Source organism: Schistocerca serialis, chromosome 2 (genome assembly GCF_023864345.2).
Source record: "Schistocerca serialis cubense isolate TAMUIC-IGC-003099 chromosome 2, iqSchSeri2.2, whole genome shotgun sequence".
Classification (NCBI taxonomy): domain Eukaryota; kingdom Metazoa; phylum Arthropoda; class Insecta; order Orthoptera; family Acrididae; genus Schistocerca; species Schistocerca serialis.
The window spans coordinates 512,333,423-512,355,940 of NC_064639.1; the positions used below are offsets into that span (position 1 = coordinate 512,333,423).

Here is a 22,518-nt window from a genome sequence, read left to right on the forward strand (position 1 = left end):
CTAACCCAAAATCGCAAAAATCAGCAGGTGGCCATAGACGCATCTCTGCTTGCTAATCATCAATTGGCTAGTGAACAACATCGAGCATTCCTATCCTGTACCGTTACTGGTGACGAGAAATGGTGTCTTTACGTTAACATAAGGAAAAGAGTGGACTGGTTGACCCCAAACAAAGCAGCAACTTCCCGTACAAAGACGTGTGCGCATCCACAAAAGATAATGTTATGCATCTGATGGACCAGCAGTGGTGTAAGGTTCGACGGATTGCTTCCCCGAGGTGTAGCTATCACTCCTGACATTAATTGTGAACAACTGAAACGTCTTGCAGACGCAGTTCTAAAACGACGACCGGTAAGACAGCGTGAAGTGATGCTACTCCACAATAACGCCCGCCCCCATTCTCCTAGACTGACAAAAAACTGTATCCAGGAGATGGGTTCAGAAGTCATTCCGCACCCACTTTACTCACCCAATAATGGAAAAGCGCTACGAACTTAGGCATCAACTCTTTGTAAGGAGCGATAAAAAAGTTTCCTTTCGAAGGCCATACAGTCCAGAATCGATTCGCCAGTCGGACAAAATCGCCATGAAAATAGCAGCAATCATCACACCTACGCACCGTGTTGAAGGTAGCCATATGGTGAAACGCCGTGTCATGCTGCGTGAAGTCCATAAATGCCTGCTGCACATCCTCTTTAGACAGGAATCGTCGACCTTTCGAGACCTTTTTCAAGGGGCCAATGGTATGATAATCGCATGGGGAGAGATAGCGACTATACGACGGTTGCTCGAGTGTCTTCCACTTGGTTTGCGGCCACTGCGGTATGGAGACATGCGGTATCATGAATCGGCAGCTCCGTTCGACAAGGGTGGTTTGCGACAGACATGCTGCCTCATACACATTCTTCATTCTCCGATGGATGTCGGACGGTCTTTTTCCTCCGGCAGTCCATAAAAGAATAGCAGTACATTGGTCCTGTTTGGACGCATTTGGCCATAACTTTGCCACAGTTAACGTTTCCGTATTTACCGCACGCACATCGGAAAACCACGAATGCCACACTAATCCCTTGCCTACATGTCGATGCTTATATATCCGCTTCGGACTCTCTTCAGAAACGCCTTCAAACGGATACATTTTGATCGTCCTCTATATGACAATCTCAGTCATCCTCTATAACTTTTCCGTTCTACTGCCACCTCTTAGCACCAAGGTAACAGTTTCTCTGATGTCTTAACACATGTTCTATCATTCTCTCCCACATATTCCTTTCCTCGTCAATTCTGCGTGCACATAACCACCTTGCTGCGTATCTTATCAGTCAATTTGCAGAGTGTAACTGTAAACTGTTCTAAGTGCCATTTTTCTTCAAAACCGCATTTTCAGTGCTATTGTGCCCTCTGTATTTTTGTTGGATGTCCTTGCTCCAAGTGTGAGATTCTTCTTTCTTTCTTTTAGTGTTCAACCCTGAGGTTGGTTTGCAGCAGAGCGCCATTCCTATGTTCTGTCTGTCTTCCTCTTCATTTCCACGTGTGAGTTACATCCAACGTCATTCATAATCTGTTGCATGTATGATATCCTTGATCGCCCCCACCGATTTCTTCCCTCAATAGCTCCTTCTGCTATTGTTACAATGATTTTGTTGTGTCGTAGGATGTGCCTTATGAAGTGTTGGCAGAAGAGCCAACACTGTGTTGCTAGAGGAGGCCGAAATGCACGCGTTTAATTACACGCTGACTGGCGCGAGGTCTGGAACAGTTAAGGGAATTAATAGTAGCAAATAAAGTACGTAGTTGATATAATACTTAACTTTAATCCACAATTGGTGAACATCGCTCTTGACGGTACATGTTATAATCTCAATATCAAATGCTATGGCGCCTTGCTAGGTCATAGCAAATGACGTAGCTGAAGGCTATGCTAACTATCGTCTCGGCAAATGAGAGCGTATTTGTCAGTGTAGCTTCGCTAGCAAAGTCGGCTGTACAACTGGGGCGAGTGCTAGTAAGTCTCTCTAGACCTGCCGTGTGGTGGCGCTCGGTCTGCAATCACTGACAGTGGCGACACGCGGGTCCGACGTATATTAACGGACCGCGGCCGATTTAAAGGCTACCACCTAGCAAGTGTGGTGTCTGGCGGTGACACCACACCTTACAAGTTTGTCTCTTCTTGTTTGGATGTGCCTTCACAGAGATCTGGTTTCCTGTACTCTTCTAAGCACCTCTTCATTTGTTACTTTGCCTCTCCAGCTGATCTTCATCATCCTTCTATAGCACCAAGGAGACAATATTTCAGACGTTTATTGCTAGAAGGTGCCTGGTCATCGTGTCAAGCAGCGATTCCCTCAGGAGCGCTAAGTGGCAAGCTTCTAAGTCTGTTCAAAAATGGCTCTGAGCACTATGGGACTCAACTGCTGAGGTCATTAGTCCCCTAGAACTTAGAACTAGTTAAACCTAACTAACCTAAGGACATCACAAACATCCATGCCCGAGGCAGGATTCGAACCTGCGACCGTAGCGGTCTTGCGGTTCCAGACTGGAGCGCCTTTAACCGCACGGCCACTTCGGCCGGCTTCTAAGTCTGTGTTTCGCAAGATTTACACGAGATCGTTGAGTCAGCTGAAGCTGTGGTTGCGGGACGTCGGCTGTCCGGTATAAAACTTCAGATCAAAACACCTTCATCCATCTAAATTTTCAGTTTTATTTATTTATTCATTTATTTATTTGCTACCAATTTCAGCGTTACATTAAGCCATCGTCAGGCCACCAGACCGATGTGTTGGAAGAATCCCACACCTTGTGCTTTCAAAATAGGGACCAGCATCCGTATTCGTAGACTGCTTATTAACAAAGCTAGGCCTCCGATAATCAGCTGCACACTGTTGGAGCCTTCGATCGTGTACAACGTCCATATTTGCGTTGAGCAGAATTGTGGTGAAATTTGGTGCCAATGCGACGACAGTAACTCACCTTACACGTCACATGAACTTTTGGCCACTAGCCTTTTTTTCGCATGCGTCGAAATACTACTGTTTGAAGCATAACCGAGCTCGAGGATGACGTTTCAGGGAGCTACGCTTTTCCATCATTACATAAGAAGGCTGTAGGCACCTTTGAGGAAACTTTCGAACTGGTACGTCGCATTGAAAAATAATTACCGGGTTTAGAAAAAGTGATCCTGTAATTACTTTGTGAAGTGTAGATGTACGAACATGTAAAGACCATGGTCCATTGAAGGGCTTGCGTATGAAACATGAGCTTTTGTATTCATTTTCTGAGCAATATATAATCTATATTCATATAATTATTTTTGACGATTCCAGTCCTTTTCCAAGTCTTCACTTGACTAATACCAGACATCAGTACGAAGTCTGCTGATCATCAACTACTTGCTGCTACCTTCGGTCAAATAGGCCACTGGTGAAACGGCTGCCTTCACCATAACCCGAATCCAAGTCGAACTCCACAACATGACTTCGCGTTACAACCCCAGCTATGATTTCGAACTCGAAAATCAATTCGCTGGCTCCAGCTGAAGAATTTCGGGTGCAGTGATACTGAGATACAAACAAAATTTTAGTTTTTGGAACTTAGTACTGTCAGAAAAATTATTATCATTCAAACGAATGGACTGCTGAAAATACAGGGTGCAAAGGTTATAATCAGCATTTATGTAATGTACATGATGGTCAGACGTTCAACTATGGTCTTACTACCTAATGTCCTGCCTGTGTAACAAATAATTAATAATTGTAGTTTTACGTAATCGGTTAATTTCCACTCCCTTGTCCGTATCAAAGCAATGTACAAAGTTCACGACACCATTCATCCAATAGGACATATCACTTCGAAGAGGACACACATGGGTATTGATAGGCAAGTGATCTCTACGTTTGGCTCTACATGAGCGTATTTTACTGAATACTCTCTGAGATAATGCAACGCTCTGTGAGAAGACTTGCCTGTAAAGATGTCAAATCAGACACCTTTCAGCCGTTTAGTTTCCAAACTTATATAATTTGGCCACTAGTGTCGGCGATTTAGTACGCCATCTTCAGGTCGAAACTGGTTGTTGTTGTTGTGGTCTTCAGTCCTGAGACTGCTTTGATGCAGCTCTCGCATGCTACTCTATCCTGTGCAAGCTGCTTCATCTCTCAGTACCTACTGCAGCCTACATCCTTCTGAATCTGCTTAGTGTATTCATCTCTTGGTCTTCCTCTACGATTTTTACCTTCCACGCTGCCCTCCATTACTAAATGGGTGATCCCTTGATGCCCTAGAACATGTCCTACCAACCGATCCCTTCTTCTAGTCAAATGGTGCCACAAACTTCTCTTCTCCCCAATTCTATTCAATACCTCCTCATTAGTTATGTGATCTACCCATCTAATGTTCAGCATTCTTCTGTAGCACCACATTTAGAAAGCTTCTATTCTCTTCTTGCCCAACCTATTTATTGTCCATGTTTCACTTCCATACATGGCTACACTCCATACAAATACTTTCAGAAACGACTTCCTGACACTTAAATCTATACTCGATGTTAACAAATTTCTCTTCTTCAGAAACGCTTTCCTTGCCATTGCCAGTCTATATTTTATATCCTCTCTATTTCGACCATAATCAGTTATTTTTCTCCCCAAATAGCAAAACTCCATTTCCACTTTAAGTGTCTCGTTTCCTAATCTAATTCCCTCAGCATCACCCGACTTAATTCGACTACTTTCCTTTATCCTCGTTTTGCTTTTGTTGATGTTCATCTTATATCCTCCTTTCAAGACACTGTCCATTCCGTTCAACTGCTCTTCCAAGTCCTTTGCTGTCTCTGACAGAATTACAGTGTCATCGGCGAACCTTAAAGTTTTTATTTATTCTCCAAGGGTTTCAATACCTACTCCAAACTTTTCCTTTGTTTCCTTTACTGCTTGCTCAATATACAGATTGAGTAACATCGGGGAGAGGCTACAACCCTGTCTCCCTCCCTTCCCAACCACTGCTTCCCTTTGATGGCCCTCGACTCTTATAACTGCCATCTGGTTTCTGAACAAATTGTAAATAGCCTTTCGCTCCCTGTATTTTACCCCTGCCACCTTCAGAATTTGAAAGAGATTATTCCAGTCAACATTGTCAAAAGCTTTCTCTGGGTCTACAAATGCTAGAAACGTAGGTTTGCCTTCCCTTAATCTATTTTCTAAGATAAGTCGTAGGGTCAGTATTGCCTCATGCGTTCCAATATTTCTACGGAATCCAAACTGATCTTCCGCGAGGTCGGCTTCTACCCGTTTTTCCATTCGTTTGTAAAGAATTCGCGTTAGTATTTTGCAGCCGTGACTTGTTTGGAAACTAGATGACTGAAAGTTTTTATTTGACATACTGTATCGAACAGCCGAGTCCCGCAACTGTCTCTGAAAAGATGGGCATACAGAGACTTGCGTGTAAGTTGCAACAATTACGGTTAGGTACAAATGCTTTCAGTATAATAAATGATCGTCTTTGGTTGAGGTACGGTACCGCTGTCTTTCCGTAACATCCACTGAATGTTTACTACACGGGGTGCTGGAAAATTCCCCTTACAAATTTCTAGGATTTGTAGACATGACTGAGTAAAAAATATTTTGAACTGGTACCCATTTCCGGAAACGTACCGGTTCCGTGCTACAGTCCTTTCAAAACAAGTTGGCAACGTGATCAGTTTTACAAGTTTGGTAGGTAGGTATGCTACAGGATAGTCATGGTATAGGGGTTGGGGGTGGGGTTGGGAAGAAGGCGCTTACATCGGATCTGCTGATGTCTTTTGAAGTCTGTCCTACCTCTCTCACCTGGTTCGAGCCTCATTCACGTGTATGTGAGTGTTAGAACTACACGATAGAGTACACGTTTGCAGAATACACCGACATGATCCTTTTGTATGGTGACGTTCATGGTAATGGGAGTGCTGCTCATCATCTTTGTAGGTGGTTATCCGCAATGTCCGACTTGGTCGCATACCCTTTTCGCCATACTTACGCCATGGCTTCGAGAAACGGGAACGTTCAAGATCGGCAACAGTATCTGTGGAAACTGATTAAGTTTCTTTTCGTTCCTTTCGTTATTAATCAGTAGAATAGTCAAACAGGTGATGTATTGAGTCACATAATAACAAATTACTTGTAAAAGTTGTCGCCTTACCAACACGTTTTGAACTGGCTGCAGTTTGGAAGCCGTACGTTTCCGGACATGGGTAGCAACTCAAAATATTGTCTACCTAGTCATTTCTACAAGTCATGGAAGTATGTAAAGGGAATTTTAGAGCAGCCTGTGTGTGAAAATGAATTTCCTTTGCTTCATGGTCTATAGTGACCATCTTCAGACGTATTTTATAAAGCATGTCCTAATATGCCGGGACCGTAGTATATTAGGACATGTTTTCATTATATAAAACAGATCTGAAGATGCTCAATATAGATGGGAAATGGTAGCCAGATGACAATAAAATTGTGACCACATACGTGAAGCAAAGGAAATTTATTCTATATTCGGGTCACTGTTCAGTTAGTGACAATGTCGCAGCTTGTGGAATGTGTATTCAAGGAGTCCAGTGGAAACGCTTCATATTAACAGCAGTGTGCTTGTGATATGAGTGATCAATAGGTTCATTTCCATTACTGGAACTGATGCACAGCGGAGCCGAAGTAACGCCGCAAGTGGAGATTCGAGGCTTCTGTATCCGAGTAACGGATCATCCACAATTTTCACGGAACGATAACACACGTATACAGCGGAATTGCTCACTTGAATAATAAATACTCCGAATCGCATTTTAATCATTAGTTTGACTCGTGAATAAATGTAACGAACGCCGTGAACTCCATTTGGCACACACCAACTAATATCCTTCTAGCTGTCATAAAACATTTTCATGCTACGAATATTGTTTAAATCCTACTCTTAGCTCCTTAAGAGAAGGAAAGGGTAAAATTGCACTAATAATTCCAAGAAGAAAGTTATATTAACAGTTATATCTCCAGCGCCTTATCCGACAATGGAGAATAAAAAACTCAGTATACGGTACAACGAAAAGTAACCTCCGCCATGAAATTCATAAGAATGGTTTCGAGCAAGATTAGAGCTTAGCTTCCATTGGACGTCGAGGCTAGTTTATAAGTCGTACAAATCATAGTGATTCGCAGAATACAACAGTAGATTAAAGAAAGCATGAGAAAGACGCTTCGCATATTAACGACTCTTATGGCAAGGAAGCCGAAGCTCTATGTAAAAAATGAAATATCCTGATTGATTGACTGACTCGTTATGTCCCAGCCCAAACAGCTAAGGATAGAAACTTGATTTTTGGAGGTGCTGATTTTATACTGCAGGCGTCGTTTAAGAAGGGATTTTTCGGAATTCCATTCCCAAAGGGGCGAAATAAGGGATGAATTTTTTAAATATATCGGTATTAAGGCCATTTTGAAACTATAACTACGAAAATTGGTATTTGGTTTCTCGGTCGGAAATAAAAAATACGTGTTTACACATTTTTGGAAATTCAGCTCTATTTGACTTCTCGGTTACAACACAACTCAAATTGCAGGATTCACAAAAATCTTCAGCTAACAGAATCGCTTTTCAGTCGAAAATAAATTTGTCAAATACTATGCTTCTTGGCCTTAATTAGCGTGTGAAGTTTAGAAGATGTATCAATTTTAAAATTAAATCAAAGAAACAGTCACCACGACAAATTGGCTTTTTTCATAATTGCATAGAAAAAGAGACGAATATTTAATACATCAATTTTCCAGTAGGCCTAATATATGTTTATAAAACTACTAGCGAACCCGGCGGTGCTCCGCAATTCCTGGTTATGTACGGAAATTCGATCTACCTCCTGATCTCCTTCTCCCCTTTTCTCTGCCTATCACCTTCTATCCTTGTTTCTGCGTCTCTCTTCTCCCTCTCTTTCACTTCTTCTTCGCTTTTCTTTCTCCCCATCTCCTCATTCCTTCTCTCTATATCCATTTCCACCGCCCTCTCTTTCTTCTTCCCTCTCTCGCTGGCCTTGGGACTCGTTTATTGTTATACCCAACGAAAATTTGTTAGGGCTTTGAAGTTGTTTTAAACAAGCGGGTAAATCGGTTGGGATCGTTGGTTCAGCGAGGATAGTGACTTCAACGACAGTACTGCGCATACAGTAATTTAATCTATAAAAGTATATGATTACAAAATTTTGGACGATAATGACTCCGTAGTAGTATTCTATTCATAAAGTGATAAGTCACGCATAAAACTTTCGTGTTCTCTGTTAGAACCGACTGTTATCAAGAAATCAAACAGCACACTGTTATGCATTACAGTTTTGTGAAATTACGGACAAAGAGCAACGATATATATGGGAGCCAGGTGCAGCCTTAGAAAGCATTTTCTTACTCACAGACTTTTTTAACAGTTGTTGCTAAGAAAAATATATGACACATGTTAGAACATCGTGTAATATGAAGTGAATCGATCAAGAATTTGTCGAGATATTTGCTAATATGGTTTCCTGATTGTGTAGTAAATATGTAATTATATGTAATATGCAATGGAAATGTAGCCTATGTTTGGGAATGTATGTTAGACTGCCATGTAAAAATTTGAATTTAATTGATCAATGTTTTTGGTTATAATGTTTAACAAAGATTTGTGTTTATGTACTGGCATATATATTAAAATAACATGTCGCCTACGCCTGTCTGAACTTTTATTGGATTACCTTTCAAAAATCTGTAGTAAATCGGTGAAGAACGTTTCGAGATTTTGGTAACAAAGTTAGCCTATGACATTTCCTTATATAGTAGTGTAGATTTCTGCTCTAACTACTAAGCATACCAATCATTACCGATGACAAAGAAGATAACACGTTTAAATGCGATTCAATGTACAGAAATATCCGTTTGAACTACTAGGTACACTGCTTCTAGATTGTTGATAAACAAGAATACATAAAATTAATTAATTTTTAAAAATGTGCAAATGTTATACAAACAGTTGCTTTATTTCATTTTGATATCTTGTCTGCAGTTTAGTTTCAGTAGACTAAATAGACTGTGGATTTACATGTGAAGTGTGAGGCTTAACTACATGCGAATTCGATTTAAAAGAAAAAAAGTGTGCGAAACATACAGGCTACGAGCACAAAGCAGTGGGTGCTATACTAATATTCTATGAACTAATGAATCGCACCATTGGACGTTAAGTAACACCCCTAATAAGGCTCCTCAGAAACTACGTATATCATTACAGACTGTAAAGTGAATGAGCAAATGACCATTTTATGTATTCTGAAAGCCTATAATACAGCTGTTAAAAAGGCATGGCAATACAACCGCTAAAAAAAAAGGCATGGCAGTCGCTGTACGTCTGAACTAATTAGTGTAATTAGGCCAAGCAGAGCTCTTGTAAGAACTTCTGTTTGATAGCTCATGTAGTACCTCGGTAAGTGGAAACAATCAAAATCATTAATAGGCATTTGTACAGTGAAGTGCGGTGGAGAGCAATTACGATATTGAAAGCATCCAAGACAGACGGACCTAGTAAAGTGGTCGAACGGGGGTCTTTCGATAGGCTGTAGGCAATGGAACCAATTAGCACCAAATTGCTCTCAGAGTTAGACAGTGGGCAACCGCGCATAACTTCTGCTATTTACGTAAGGGGTCTACGAATTTTGTGCGCGACATCAAACAGAGGCTGCGGGTAACGTTACCGGCGTAAATCAGCCTCTCTGCAGAAGTGCTGTACTGTTCAGCCTTTTATAACCATCTGTCACATGTGAAAATATCAGTTACGTCTTACGTGTGACAGAGCGTTTGAAATTATAAAAACGACGTGGAACTGATCCCTGATGAAAATTAGTCTTTTTGTATGGCCAACAAGAATGAGTCTTTTATTCTAAAAAAAAACTGCACACATATTTTTGTTCTATTAGTGGAATAGATATGGAGGAAAATTACTGATATAATATGTTAAAAACTTGGTTGTACATTATTAACTTGATTTTCATGTCATTTTTAAAAATATTTTCAGTCATTTCTAGAATTAATGCATGAGGTTTTGGAGACTATTAGTACATAAAGCGGACGAGGTGGCCGAGTGGTTAAGGCGTTCGACTGCTAATCCAATGTGCTCTGCACGCGTGGGTTCGAATCCCATCCTCGTCGAAGAATTTTAGCCGGCCGTGGTGGTCTAGCGGTTCAGGCGCTCAGTCCGGAACCGCGCGACTGCTACGGTCGCAGGTTCGAATCCTGCCTCGGGCATGGATGTGTGTGATGTCCTTAGGTTAGTTAGGTTTAAGTAGTTCTAAGTTCTAGGGGACTGATGACCACAGATGTTAAGTCCCATAGTTCTCCGAACCATTTGAACCATTAGTACCTTAAAATATATTTTTTTTAGATAATTACTAGATACATCTCTTCTGAATTTTATTTGAGTCCTTGTATTGCGACTTTCATACCTGTGTCGTCACAACGAATGCAGTAGAGCGGTGTGACCTTGACTGGGATGATGATAAATGTTGCGTCATCCTCACTTTCGAGAACACAACGGACAAGACAAACGGTATTAGTTCATTTGACTTATTAGACCATTAAAGAAAAGAAGCCAATTTTGTATTTTAAGAATGACAATTGTGATATTGTTAATTACTTGTCTGCCGATGGTTCCACGTTTCCTCATTAGTTGAGGCACTTGCACTGGTATTAAATTAACCACTATCATTAAGATGAAATTACTTTTCTAATAGGAGTTGTCAAGACACTGTCTTTTCCATAGCCAGATATGTACTGGCTACTAATCACAGGAGAAAATCATAGGAAATTGGTAAGTGTTTTTCAGGTAACTTGTAAAAGATTACAATATTTTTGTAATATTTGTTAAGTGGACGCCTGTGAATTGTTATGATATTGAATTGATAGGAACATCAAGTAATTTCGCATAGGTCTCGATCGATATATAAGGTGAAAAACTGTTATACAACTTAAATTTTACGTGCAAGTGTAACCATTCTTAGATACATGTGAAACAGTTTTACTAGTAATTCACATTAACCTGTTCATCATAGAGCGCTGGCCACCAAAATTTAGTACACAGGGCTGTTACATTCAGCAGCACCAATCGTTCTAATGCGGCAGGCATCGTGTTAGACTGATCGTGGGTGACGGACATAGGTTCGTTATGCGGCGCTGCTTTAACTCTGTACCAGAGTTCGTCAATTATAGGGGCTGGCTTGTACGACACATCAGCCTGTTGGTAACCCACGGTCTTATTCGAGCGATCTGGAGAATGTGAAGGGCTGAGTAACAGTTGAACAGGGACTGATAACCCTGTAGTTTGGTTCCTGCACACTCCAAACCAACCAATCAACAGTTGAAAAGTCTACGTCTGCAGGTAGATCGGGATCTCACGGGCCATACCATTACGTCAGGCCACGTGTGATGATGAGAAATGTAACAGACAACATTCGTTCTCCTCGGAGTATCCATGGATGGGTATGTGGGTATGTCAGCTGTGGTTATTTATAGAGAACTGAAACTCGACCGAACTGTCCAGTGTTATAGCGGTGCGCACCCGTGTTTGTGCGCCTCTCTCTCCGGCCGCATCAACGGAAGCAACGATAAATGTCGGTGGACAGGTACTCCGTGGAGCTCCAGAAGTGTCCAAATGTTCGTGTGGATACATCTCTTGATGAGAACAAGCCCAAAGTACGTGCCGAGGCTCTACGAAGCGCGACAGTCAGTGTCGTTTAGGGCAATACTCACAGAGGCTGTTGGATCCTGCGTGGAACTGAGAATGGAGGTCAGAAGCGGAGCGAGTACCATTGTAATGTTGCGGGTTGCACACTTTACAAATCAAGAAGCCGCTGTTACATCAGTGCTAATGGGCTTTCCTCGTTCCCACTATAGTTCCGAAAGTTGACGAGACTGAGAACTGTGCCGCTGGGGCTCCTTCATAGTCGTCGACTCGTTCTCTCTTACTGAAGCATGCAATCGTGCCTTATTGTTAGTACTTAAGATAGCACACGATCTTTCTACTGTAATGTAGTACTGACAAGGCAAAGTGGCCGACTGTCAAGATCAGATGGTCTAAAACGAATCTGTGTTCTGTGACACTTTCGAGGGTGAAAAAGCACTCCGTCTACCGGCCACAAGTGGCCCATAGCGCCCATCCGACCGCCGTGTCATCCTCAGATGAGGATGCGGATAGCAGGGGCGTGTGGTCAGCACACCGCTCTCCCGGTCGTTATGATGGTTTTGTTTGACCGGAGCCGCTACTAGTCGGTCGAGTAGCTACTCTGTCGGCATCACGAGGCTGAGTGCACCCCGAAAAATGGCAACATCTCATGGTGGCCCGGATGGTCACCCATCCAAGTGCCGACCACGCCCGACAGCGCTTAACTTGGTTGATTTGATAGGAACCGGTGTATCCACTGCGGCAAAGCCGTTGCCCCGTGGAAGCTGTAAGACGAAAATTAATTGATGCAAAGTACACAATTGCAAATGTGTCCTATTAGAAGAGGAGTGATGTCTGGAATAATTTTCATTCTATAGTTCTTACTGAAAATGAAAACATGCATATTTCGGCCACTGCGAACAATATGGTTGTATTCTTGTTTATTCCGCCTCCGCCATGATAAAATTTATCTGCTGCGTAAAACGAAATCTAGACACACAGCATCGGCACTGTTATATCCCTGTGACAAAAACGGGCTATTTCTGTATTCGTTTGGTCACGTCAACATGCGTTAATGGGATAACTGCAAGATGTGTAGAACATAATTCATTTCTGTAACTTTTTAGAAATCTATTAAAAATTAATTTTAATGGTTAATAACGATTTAAAGATTACATGTCGTTCTCATGCCATGCTTTCTGATACTGTCGTTACAGACTCTCGGTAATGTCTCCAAAGTCAAGACAGTTGTTACACGTTCCCTGAGAAGGTATTAGATATTAAAATAAATTTACAGCACTCTTCGAAAAAGTTATATATATATATATAATCTTCTGATGCTAGGGATGGGGCTTGCCGTTGATGAGGGGGCTTGCGTGACCTAGCGAAGCAGATAGCCGTACCGTAGGTGCAACCACAACAGAAGTGTATCTGTTGAGAGGCCACACAAACGTGTGGTTCGTGAAGAGCGGCAGCAGCCTTTTCAGTAGTTTCTGGGGCAACAGTCAGGATGATTGACCGAAATGGCCTTGTAACATCAACCAAAACAGCATTGCTAAGCAGGTACTGCGAACGTCTGAAAGCCGGGAGAAACTACGGCTCCAATTTTTTCCCGAGGGCATGCAGCTTTACTCTATGGTAAAATGATGATTACCTCCTCTTGAGTAAGATATTCCGGAGGTAAAATAGTCCCCCTTTCGGATCTCCGGGTGGGGACTACTCAGGAGCAACAGAACTGGCGTTCTGTAGATCGGGGCGAGGAATGTCAGATCCTTTAATCGGGAAGGTATGTTAGAAAATTTAAAAATGGAAATGGATGGGTTAATATTAGATATAGTGTGAATTAGTGAATTTCGGTGGAGGCAGGAACAAGACTTAAGGTCAGGTAAAAACGGAGCTATAAAGACATAATCAACAAGGGATAACACAGGAATAGGTTTAATAATGAATTAGGAAATACACTAAGCAGATTCGGAAGGATGTAGTTTGCAGAAGTTACTCGGAGATGAAGAGGCTTGCACAGGACTGAGTATCATGGAGAGCTGCATGAAACCAGTTTTTCGACTGAAGACCACAAGAACAGCAACAACAGGGATGATGTACATAGAAGGTAGCATTCCTAATTACGGCAGTGATATTCACAGTAACTCTTCGGATGAGCGACCACTGGCCTATGTACAGCATTGCATTATCGGATCATTGACTGTCGTGTCCGTTCTAAGATTCATGGTATGTCCGCTGTAATACCAGGAACGACGCCAATTCTAGTGACGAGGTCTTCTGTTTGCACAAGGGTTTCACCAGCTGCTTTTAATGCCAGAGGAAAAATCCAGAGAACTGAAGTCAGGTGACTTGGATGGCCAGGCGCAAGGGCCACCTCAGCCGATGAATCAGTTCCAGGAAGTGACTGTCATATGATTCCTCACAGCAATACTGAAATGCGCTGGGCCCCATTGTGTTGGAAGTACATTCTTTGTCTAACATTCAGACATGCCTTCAACAGTAGTTCTGGCAGCACATGTCCCACGAAGATGCGATATCTCCGTCCATTGGAGCAAAATGCTAGTACGTATGGTCCAGTCAACCCATCGCAGAGAAAGCCAGTCACAAATTAATACCGAATCGTTGTTGATGAGCACGTTGTCGAGTACGTCACGGATTTACATGTGATGAAAAATGTGAACTGTGAATACTGAAACAGCCACCACGAGTAAACAAAAAAACCTTTTCGATGTATATGACCTCTCGGAAATAAGGGATGCAGGGAAGTATGTTGTTAAGAAACATTGTGCGAACTGCTCGCGCAGGGAGGGATCTTCATGTGGTCGTGTGGACAAGCGCTGAAGAAGGAAAGGATGAACCTGCCGATGATGTAACATATTCCACGGATGGTAATGTCTGACGACAAGGATGCGTGCAATATCTATCCCACTTGTAGACAGAGTGTCTACAACGTTTCACAGAATCTTGTCTTCTATTTCGGGATTTCTGACTGTTGGATTCCGACCTGTATCTTGCATACTTGCACGGAAAATGCTTCTTTTACGTAGCAGGCGATGCAGAGGTCCGAATTTTGATGTTGTGGAACAAGTCGCTTGGAAAAGCGCTCTCGATACTCTCCGAGTATAGTTGATCCATTTTCGTTCACAGACTCATATACCAGATGTATGTCAGCCATTTCAGCATACCTAAGTCGTTCGTTGTTGACTGTTGTTGTCACAAGGTAGTGATGCTTGCGAATGAATCAGTGTGTTTCGAAACAGACCTCAGAGCCACCCATCCCTACATAGAGCAGTTCTGAATGTCAGTTGACATTCCCCGTCAGCGACAAAGGCAGATCAGCTTATAACACCACCACTAACAACATGTATCATAATGTTACAAGCTTACTTCACAGACCATATGATCCCTATTGATTTATATTTCTTTCAATGCTCTGTATCCCCTGCATAAATCTGAACGCATAGCTTCTGAACCCATTATTCACTGCCACCCAGTCAGTATTATACTGGTGTGTAATAATCGTCATTCCCAATGGTTCTTTATGTGATTTAAGCCGGTCGAACAGTTTGTGATATTACAGCTTACTCTTGAGAATGGATATAAAGCGGAAATTTCTTTCCATAAGGCCGAATATGTAGCCAGGATGCTGCGATTCCACGATTATACTAGACCTCCCTTCTGAGCGAGTCGTGTGCACTTGTACTCGACTACAGACTCAGGTGACGAGTGGCCAGCAGCAGAGAGTCACGAGTGGAGCCAGCGAGCACACGGCGAATTCGGAGATGACGTCACAGGACTCATTTGCGAGTTTAAACCGAGTATACGAAGCGCATTTATGGTCTCTAGCTGAGGATGACCTTCCTGAATCCATAGATTGCACTTTCGCTTCACAGACATGCGAGCTGCAGTATCAAAATAAGCCGCCCTCTCGATAGGCCACGACCGTGCTGCTGCAGAATTCCTTCTCCTACGGGTAGGCGTTTGTGCTCCCTAGACGCAGCATAACACGATCTTCTGACAAAAAAAAAAGAAAGAAAAACAATGAAATGCGCATTCTGCATTCTGGATCAGGAAACTGCTGTGCCCGCTGGAGAGGCCGAGCGGATCTAGGTGCTACAGTCTGGAACCGCGTGACCGCTACAGTCGCAGGTTCGAATCCTGCCTCGGGCATGGATGTGTGTGATGTCCCTAGGTTAGTTAGGTTTAAGTAGTTCTGAGTTCTAGGCGACTGATGACCTCAGAAGTTAAATTCCATACTGCTCAGAGCCATTTGAAACTGCTGTGTATTCTCCCGTTCTGTGTGCAGAATGCAGACGGCGTTACTGCTGTATACTTTGTATGGTTACGCTGAAATGATAATCAACCGCATATTCAAGCATGTGCTGTAGTTCATGCGAGTTTCATGTTCGTTGCAGGTCGCCTTCATGTTTCATGATGAATAAGTCCGCCCCTGCTGTGCTAACCAAATAGTTTATTTAGATAAAGTCATTCACGTCGTTCACACCACTCCGACTTCAGAATGTAATCAAATTCTGTGACTAAAAAGAAAAGGAATCTAAGAGTGATACTATAAAAATTAATTAACATTAAAATGATCCATACGGATGAACATCACGTCATATGTTATTTTTGTACGAGCAAATGGTACCAGTCATGTACTGAGGCATCTCATTGTAGTCAGCACGGCAATCCGTTTACCGGTATTGCTGGGCGTCCACGACATGCGGTGGGCTGGCCACTTAATATGGTATAAGCTACTTTTGAGGTTCACAAATTGACTTCCTACTGCCTTTATGCCTTCATTTTGCCTTCTTAAGCCCATACAGCATGTCGGGACGCTTACAGTTGGTTCGTAAGTCACATTAGTCTGGCTGAGAGTGTTTATTTGTTGATTCAGTCCTATCTTTCTCGGTTAGACCACTTTACTTGTTAATTTACTTTATATACCTAGTACTTTATATACCTAGTACGATTTTCTCATACACAAACAAGGTATGACCTGATATTCTTCTGTGCGGACCTTTTAATGTTAATTTACTTTATATAGTATCCCCCTTTACTTGTTTCTTGTAGCGTCTGAAGATGGGATTTACATCCTGAAATCCGGTTAGTGTATAGGATTTTACCCAAATAAAGGATTTGTCACATGTTGGATGCGTCAGAGGTGTTGATTCAGTCCTATCTTTTTCGGTTAGACCCCTTGTGTAGTACGGGATCTCACACGCTGCTTGATAACTTTCCTAGGCTTTTTACATACCTAGTACGATTTTCTCGTACACAAACAAGGTACGACCTGATATTCTTCTGTATGGGCCTTTTAATGTTAATTTACTTTATATAGTATCCCCCTTTACTTGTTTCTTGTAGCGTCTGAAGATGGGATTTACATCCTGAAATCCTGTTAGTGTATAGGATTTTACCCAAATAAAGGATTTGTCTCATGTTGGATGCGCCAGAGGTGTATTTCGAGGAATGGGTGGGTGTTTATACAGAAAGCAGAAATGATCGGTAACACACGTTATGTGAATGAGACAATAATTTAAATTAGTTTCCAACAGTAAGTACAAGAGAGTCCGTTGTCGGAACCATAGATAATCACCTTACAGAGAATACTGCAAACACAACTGAGGATCTGGCTGACTTTGCTAGCAGACTGGGCTGGTCTCGTTGCAACGTTTCCTTATGTTGACTCGGTAGTGGCGCAACTTGCGCATACAACACAAGGTATGTACTGGAGCCAGCCGCGGATTGGCGGGGTCGTTGTATGGGCTACACTCACCTTCGGGATGCTTTCTGCCTGTGTGGTATCGATACTGTACGATACCAAATCAGGAGCAACTACAGTGGATTTATTCATCATGAAAATTTCAGCAACGGTTGCCGATGTCCTACAAGGACTATATTACGCTTTCATGCCGTTGCGGCTTTAATGGCCAGCAGTGTATGCAAAAGTAGTAATATACTAAGATTGTATCTGTTCTTCGAACTCTTACGGGGCAATACGTTGAGAATGTGGGTTTCGCGGGAGGCGTGCAAGATATAAATTTCTGCAGTCGCGCTATTCTCTGTGTCTTCGGTGGCTCAGATGGATAGAGCGTCTGCAATGTAAGCAGGAGGTCCCGGGTTCGAGTCCCGGTCGGGGTACACATTTTCATCTGTCCCCGTTGACGTTTGTCCACGCCTGTAAGCAGCTAAGGGTGTTCATTTCATTGTCATTTCAAAAGTAGTAAGTTCACGGAATGCACCATTGCTTGGATTATTTAGCACGACTCTAATGGTATCAGTTATTTCATTATGTCACACACGATAGCGCTCGTATGATTGCAGTACTTAACGAAGACACCACCTTCACGTAAAATTAAATCTTTCTATAAAAGGTGGTTTCTTTGTAGCTTGCCAGGAAAACCGTGGAAAGCATAACAGGAGAAATTCTCATATAGCAGTGGAGCCGTTCTGAGCTCGTATTCCGACCGGTCACAGCGTTGTATGTGAGCCCCACGACCGCTCCATTAGCGCAGAATTCAGGCGCCCAGCTGGCTGCACGTGCGGTGAGTGCGGTGGCGAGCGACCGCGCCCGCTATTATGGAGCAATTAAAAGCGTAAAAAATGTGGAAGTGGGCTTTTATCAAGTGCTTCAAAGAAATGACGAGAGAATTAAATTGTCAGTGCAAATATGTAATTGGAGAACGAGTAAACTAGCCACCCACGGGCTTTTCGCTTTGTTATGAATATAATCAGATGGTCCACTCTTTATACATATTTGCATAAGACTACAGTTAACGAGCTCATAGTTCCGTAAATGGAATCTAAAGGTCCGAAATGAATAACGACCCAACTATCGTGATTTGCATTTTTTAGAGCGTCCTTTGTGTGAATATCACGGTGTTCCATTAGTTTTATAACAGAGTGTAACACACGAGATTCTTTGTTGAAACTCAGCATTTTCTGCATTTCTAATCATCCGAGCTCCACACACCGCTGACAAAAATATGTTCATTGATATAGAGAGGATAGTTAAAACGACATTACCCTTGGTCAAGAATACTGATATCTGTCCAGCCTTTGTTATAGCTTCACAATAACGATCTCTTTTCTATGTTCCCTCGACAAGTGATGAAAACTGCCTGGTATAACTACTGTTTTTTCCTACTTTCGTACATGTTTTAATTTTCGCATTATAGTATTCCGATAGCAACGTATAACAGATTCTGATATTGTCATTAGTAGGTTCGCTAGAAAATGTTACTGACAAAATGTAAAGGATCTAAAAGAAATCAGTCCTTCCTAAATCTAAATTTCTCCTGTAAAATGTGGTCTTGTTTTAGTGTAAAGTGGTAGGATTTCGGAAAAGTTCAGCGTAATGTGTGAAAATCAAACAGACAATTTATGTATTAACTGCATTGAAAATCTGCATAAGTTACAAAAAGTTAACAGGCGTTTGAATGGAAGAAAGAAAATAGACAAAGATTCGGTAGAATTATAAAACAAAAACAACTCTGAAAAATAATTTACTTTCTTCTTGTTTTTGCCATCTCTTAATTTAAGAAGTTAGAAATTTGAAACACTCACGAACCATGTTAATGAAACTTTGCCTATTCTTTACATTCAGCTCTCATTCGATGACAACATATACTGAATAAGCAACTATAGTTGTCGCACACCTAGTCTAAACGTTGAAATAGACTAGTGAAATGTGCGTTTATAGCCACGTTGGTAAGCGTCCACGGTAATAAATGGGTAAAGCACTTCGTTTGTAAGTTAGCCAACTTTTTTTGAATTTTCAAAACGTAAACTTTTTCTGATAAAAGTCAGGTTGCGTTTTGTTGTACTTACGTCTGGGGTCAAGAAGATTTCTCTTGACGTCCACATGTGCTAATCTATGGGTGTCTGCAGTAATTTGTTGTAAACTATCACATTTCACCGAAATAAATTAAATACAGACATAATATACACATAAATTACTAAACTCATCTGTGATTCAGCACACTGAAGATGAGTAGCAAAGTGAATTATATTACAAAATTGTTAAGGCTTCCGTGGCCACTTGTTGACAAACTGCCTATTGGCTTCTGTCTCGGGTTCTTCGGCCGACGTTCATCTGATGATTTTACTGACGTTCCGCCAGCACGAGTGGCTGGCATTGTCAAATCTTCACCATCCATTGTCGGTGGTGAAATGGAGCCCACCTCGCGGCCGCAGACTATATGTGCCTGGCGCGCCAACGTCCGAGGGCTTCTCTGCGGGTCCTTTCCGGTGCGGTTCTCCTTTTGCTACCTGCGACGGTCGTTCGCTGCAATAAAAAAAAAACAGGATCCGTTTACTTAAGGCTTTCCTCTTTCTTGTTGAAGCTGTTCGCGTGTCTTTGTATTTCTACAGCTTCAGCTTCTCTGAACAAGCGGGTGTGATTTCTGTAAAACGTCTTAAAACGCCATTAAGAACTTCAGAATTATCAGTGCAGTAGTATCTACGCCGATTTTTGTAAAGGCAAGTTTTCATATCCTGTTTAAGGTCCAACTTGTCGATCACAATTAAAGGTTATTTGGTTTTTGAGGATGCTTCTAACGTAATTGGTCGTCCGGAAACACTGATCTATTCAACTCTTAACGTATAGCTTTGAGCCTTGCTTCTCATAGCAATAGCTCGAATATGAAATAGCAGTGCCTGTAGTTTTAAGAACTACGATACAATGTTCGATCGGACGTGCTTGTATTTATTAGCAAAACCAGTCTCTCGACACTCAATAAACATGTCTTTCCTGGAAGAGAATGTACATAAGTATGAACGCATGTTGTGACTCCTGAGCGACGACATATCAAACTTTGGCTCTGGCCGTCATTCGTGCATGAGTAGCCGGAACGGTAAAGGCTACCGTTCTCATAAGGCGGGCAATTCGGGATCGAGTCCCGGTCCGGCACAAATTTTCATTGTCGTCATTCTCATCCACAGTGATGTTGGTTCATATTCACAATTGCGAATACATTTCCTATAGAGCGAGTAATTGCAGGAAAATGACACTGTCGTAAATAAGAGCATTTATAAAAGACAATAGTAAATTCAAAGTATCTGTTGTTCTGTATGAGCTACAATGTCTTGTCTACAATATTGCTTAAGTGTAATACGTAAATTCGGAGTGTAATGTAACGTCGTGTTTTGGAATTAACGTTTTGAATGTACTTAAAGTGCTGCGAAAAAAAGGAAGAGGGAATTGACAGAGGAGATCTACATCGGCTTGGTTCACGATGGAGCATTAAGGCACTTGATAAAGGATAGGATTGATAATTGGCCGCGTTTTTGTTGAAGGAATCATTCCATGCTCCGCCCGAATTGACTTACCGAAACCACAGGAAACAAACGCATAGGAAAATGGCGCCGACTAATAAAAAAACTGTTATTAACTCTTGCAAGAATGCCTGCTACAATGAAATAATGGGATTTTGATTTTCGTACATCTCATTCCTTTACCTCGCTTGGGATTAGTCGACAGCAGTTGTCTCTTCATGTAGAAATGCGTGGTTGACCGCGGTTGGTATACAACTGACCAATCAAAAAATATGTTGTAGCATGTAAAACAAATGCAAGGAGTGGAATAAATAATATTACTAGGGCCCCTACAAGGGAGAATCAATAGCGAAAGTATACAGCAAACTACCTGTAAAAACGAATCCATTGACAAGGTCATACAACGAGAAAATGTTGTGGACTTCAGAATAATGAAAAAGCAGAAGAGTACAAAGAAAATATTCCACGACTGGTTGGTGGAGGAAAGAGGGTGGAAAGGCAGCAGAAGCTTAACGCATTTTCAGCTGTCCCGGAAAGCACGCCAAGGGGATAATGAAACACAACGAACCGCATCTCACGCTATGCTGCGTTCCTCTGAAACCCAGGATGGTGGAGAGACGTTTTAATCCTCCAACACAGTACAGCGGCGTACGGTGTCCACTAGCACTACGAGCTGCAGGTTTACCTTTGGCCTGAGTCCGCTTGTTTTCCTTTTTTCCGTTTCCTTTATGTTTTTTCCACAGTTTCTCCTTTTATCTGCAACGATTTATGTTCCTCACTCTCATAACCGTTTACAGCTCTTATTTCAAGACCAAGTGATAGGCTACAAATAAGGCTAAGTGACTAAGGATCCCGAAGTATACTTCCAACCTGATACACACGCATATAGCAGTTCTCTTGAGAATAGTTTTTACAACAGAAAATCCGTTTCTGTCATCAAGTCAATCAAAGAATCACACAGGACAGCATAAAAACCTTAAGATTTAAAAGATGACATAAGTCATGAGATACTTCCTAGTATCACGTCGGAGCTCCTTTTCCCCGGAGTAGTGCAGAAACTTTACGTTGCATGGACTCAACAAGTCGGTGGAAGTCCCCTTCAGAAATATTGAACCATGCTGCCTCCATAGTTGTCCATACTGCAAAGCGTTGCAGGAGCAAGATTTTGAGCACGAACTGTCTTCTCGATTATCTGCCACTGATGTTCGATGAGTTTCATGTCGGGCGATCTGGATGGAAGAGTCGTACGCTCGAACTGTCCAGAATATTTGTAGTCGCGAATAATTGTGGCCCAGTGAAATGGTGCATTGCCATCCGTAAACATTCCATCGTTGTTTGGGAATATGAATCCATGAGTGGCTGGATATGGGCTCAAAGTAGCGATACATAACCATTTCCTGTCAGCAGTAAGTCCATTCCATGTAACACGGACCACTTCATTATGGAGCCACTACCAGCTTGCACAGTGTCTTGTTGACAACGTGGGCCCATGGCTTCGCTGGTCAGCACCATACTCCAACGCTACCATCAGGTTTTACCAACCGCAGTCGGAACTTA

At 42.1% G+C, this 22,518-nt stretch overlaps 1 non-coding gene across 1 annotated transcript; it reads left to right on the plus strand.

Moving 5' to 3' along the window:
- Positions 1–10,090: 10,090 nt before the first annotated feature.
- On the plus strand, positions 10,091–10,172 carry Trnas-gcu (transfer RNA serine (anticodon GCU)). Its single transcript has one exon. It is a non-coding gene; the product is annotated as a tRNA-Ser (tRNA).
- Positions 10,173–22,518: the final 12,346 nt, after the last annotated feature.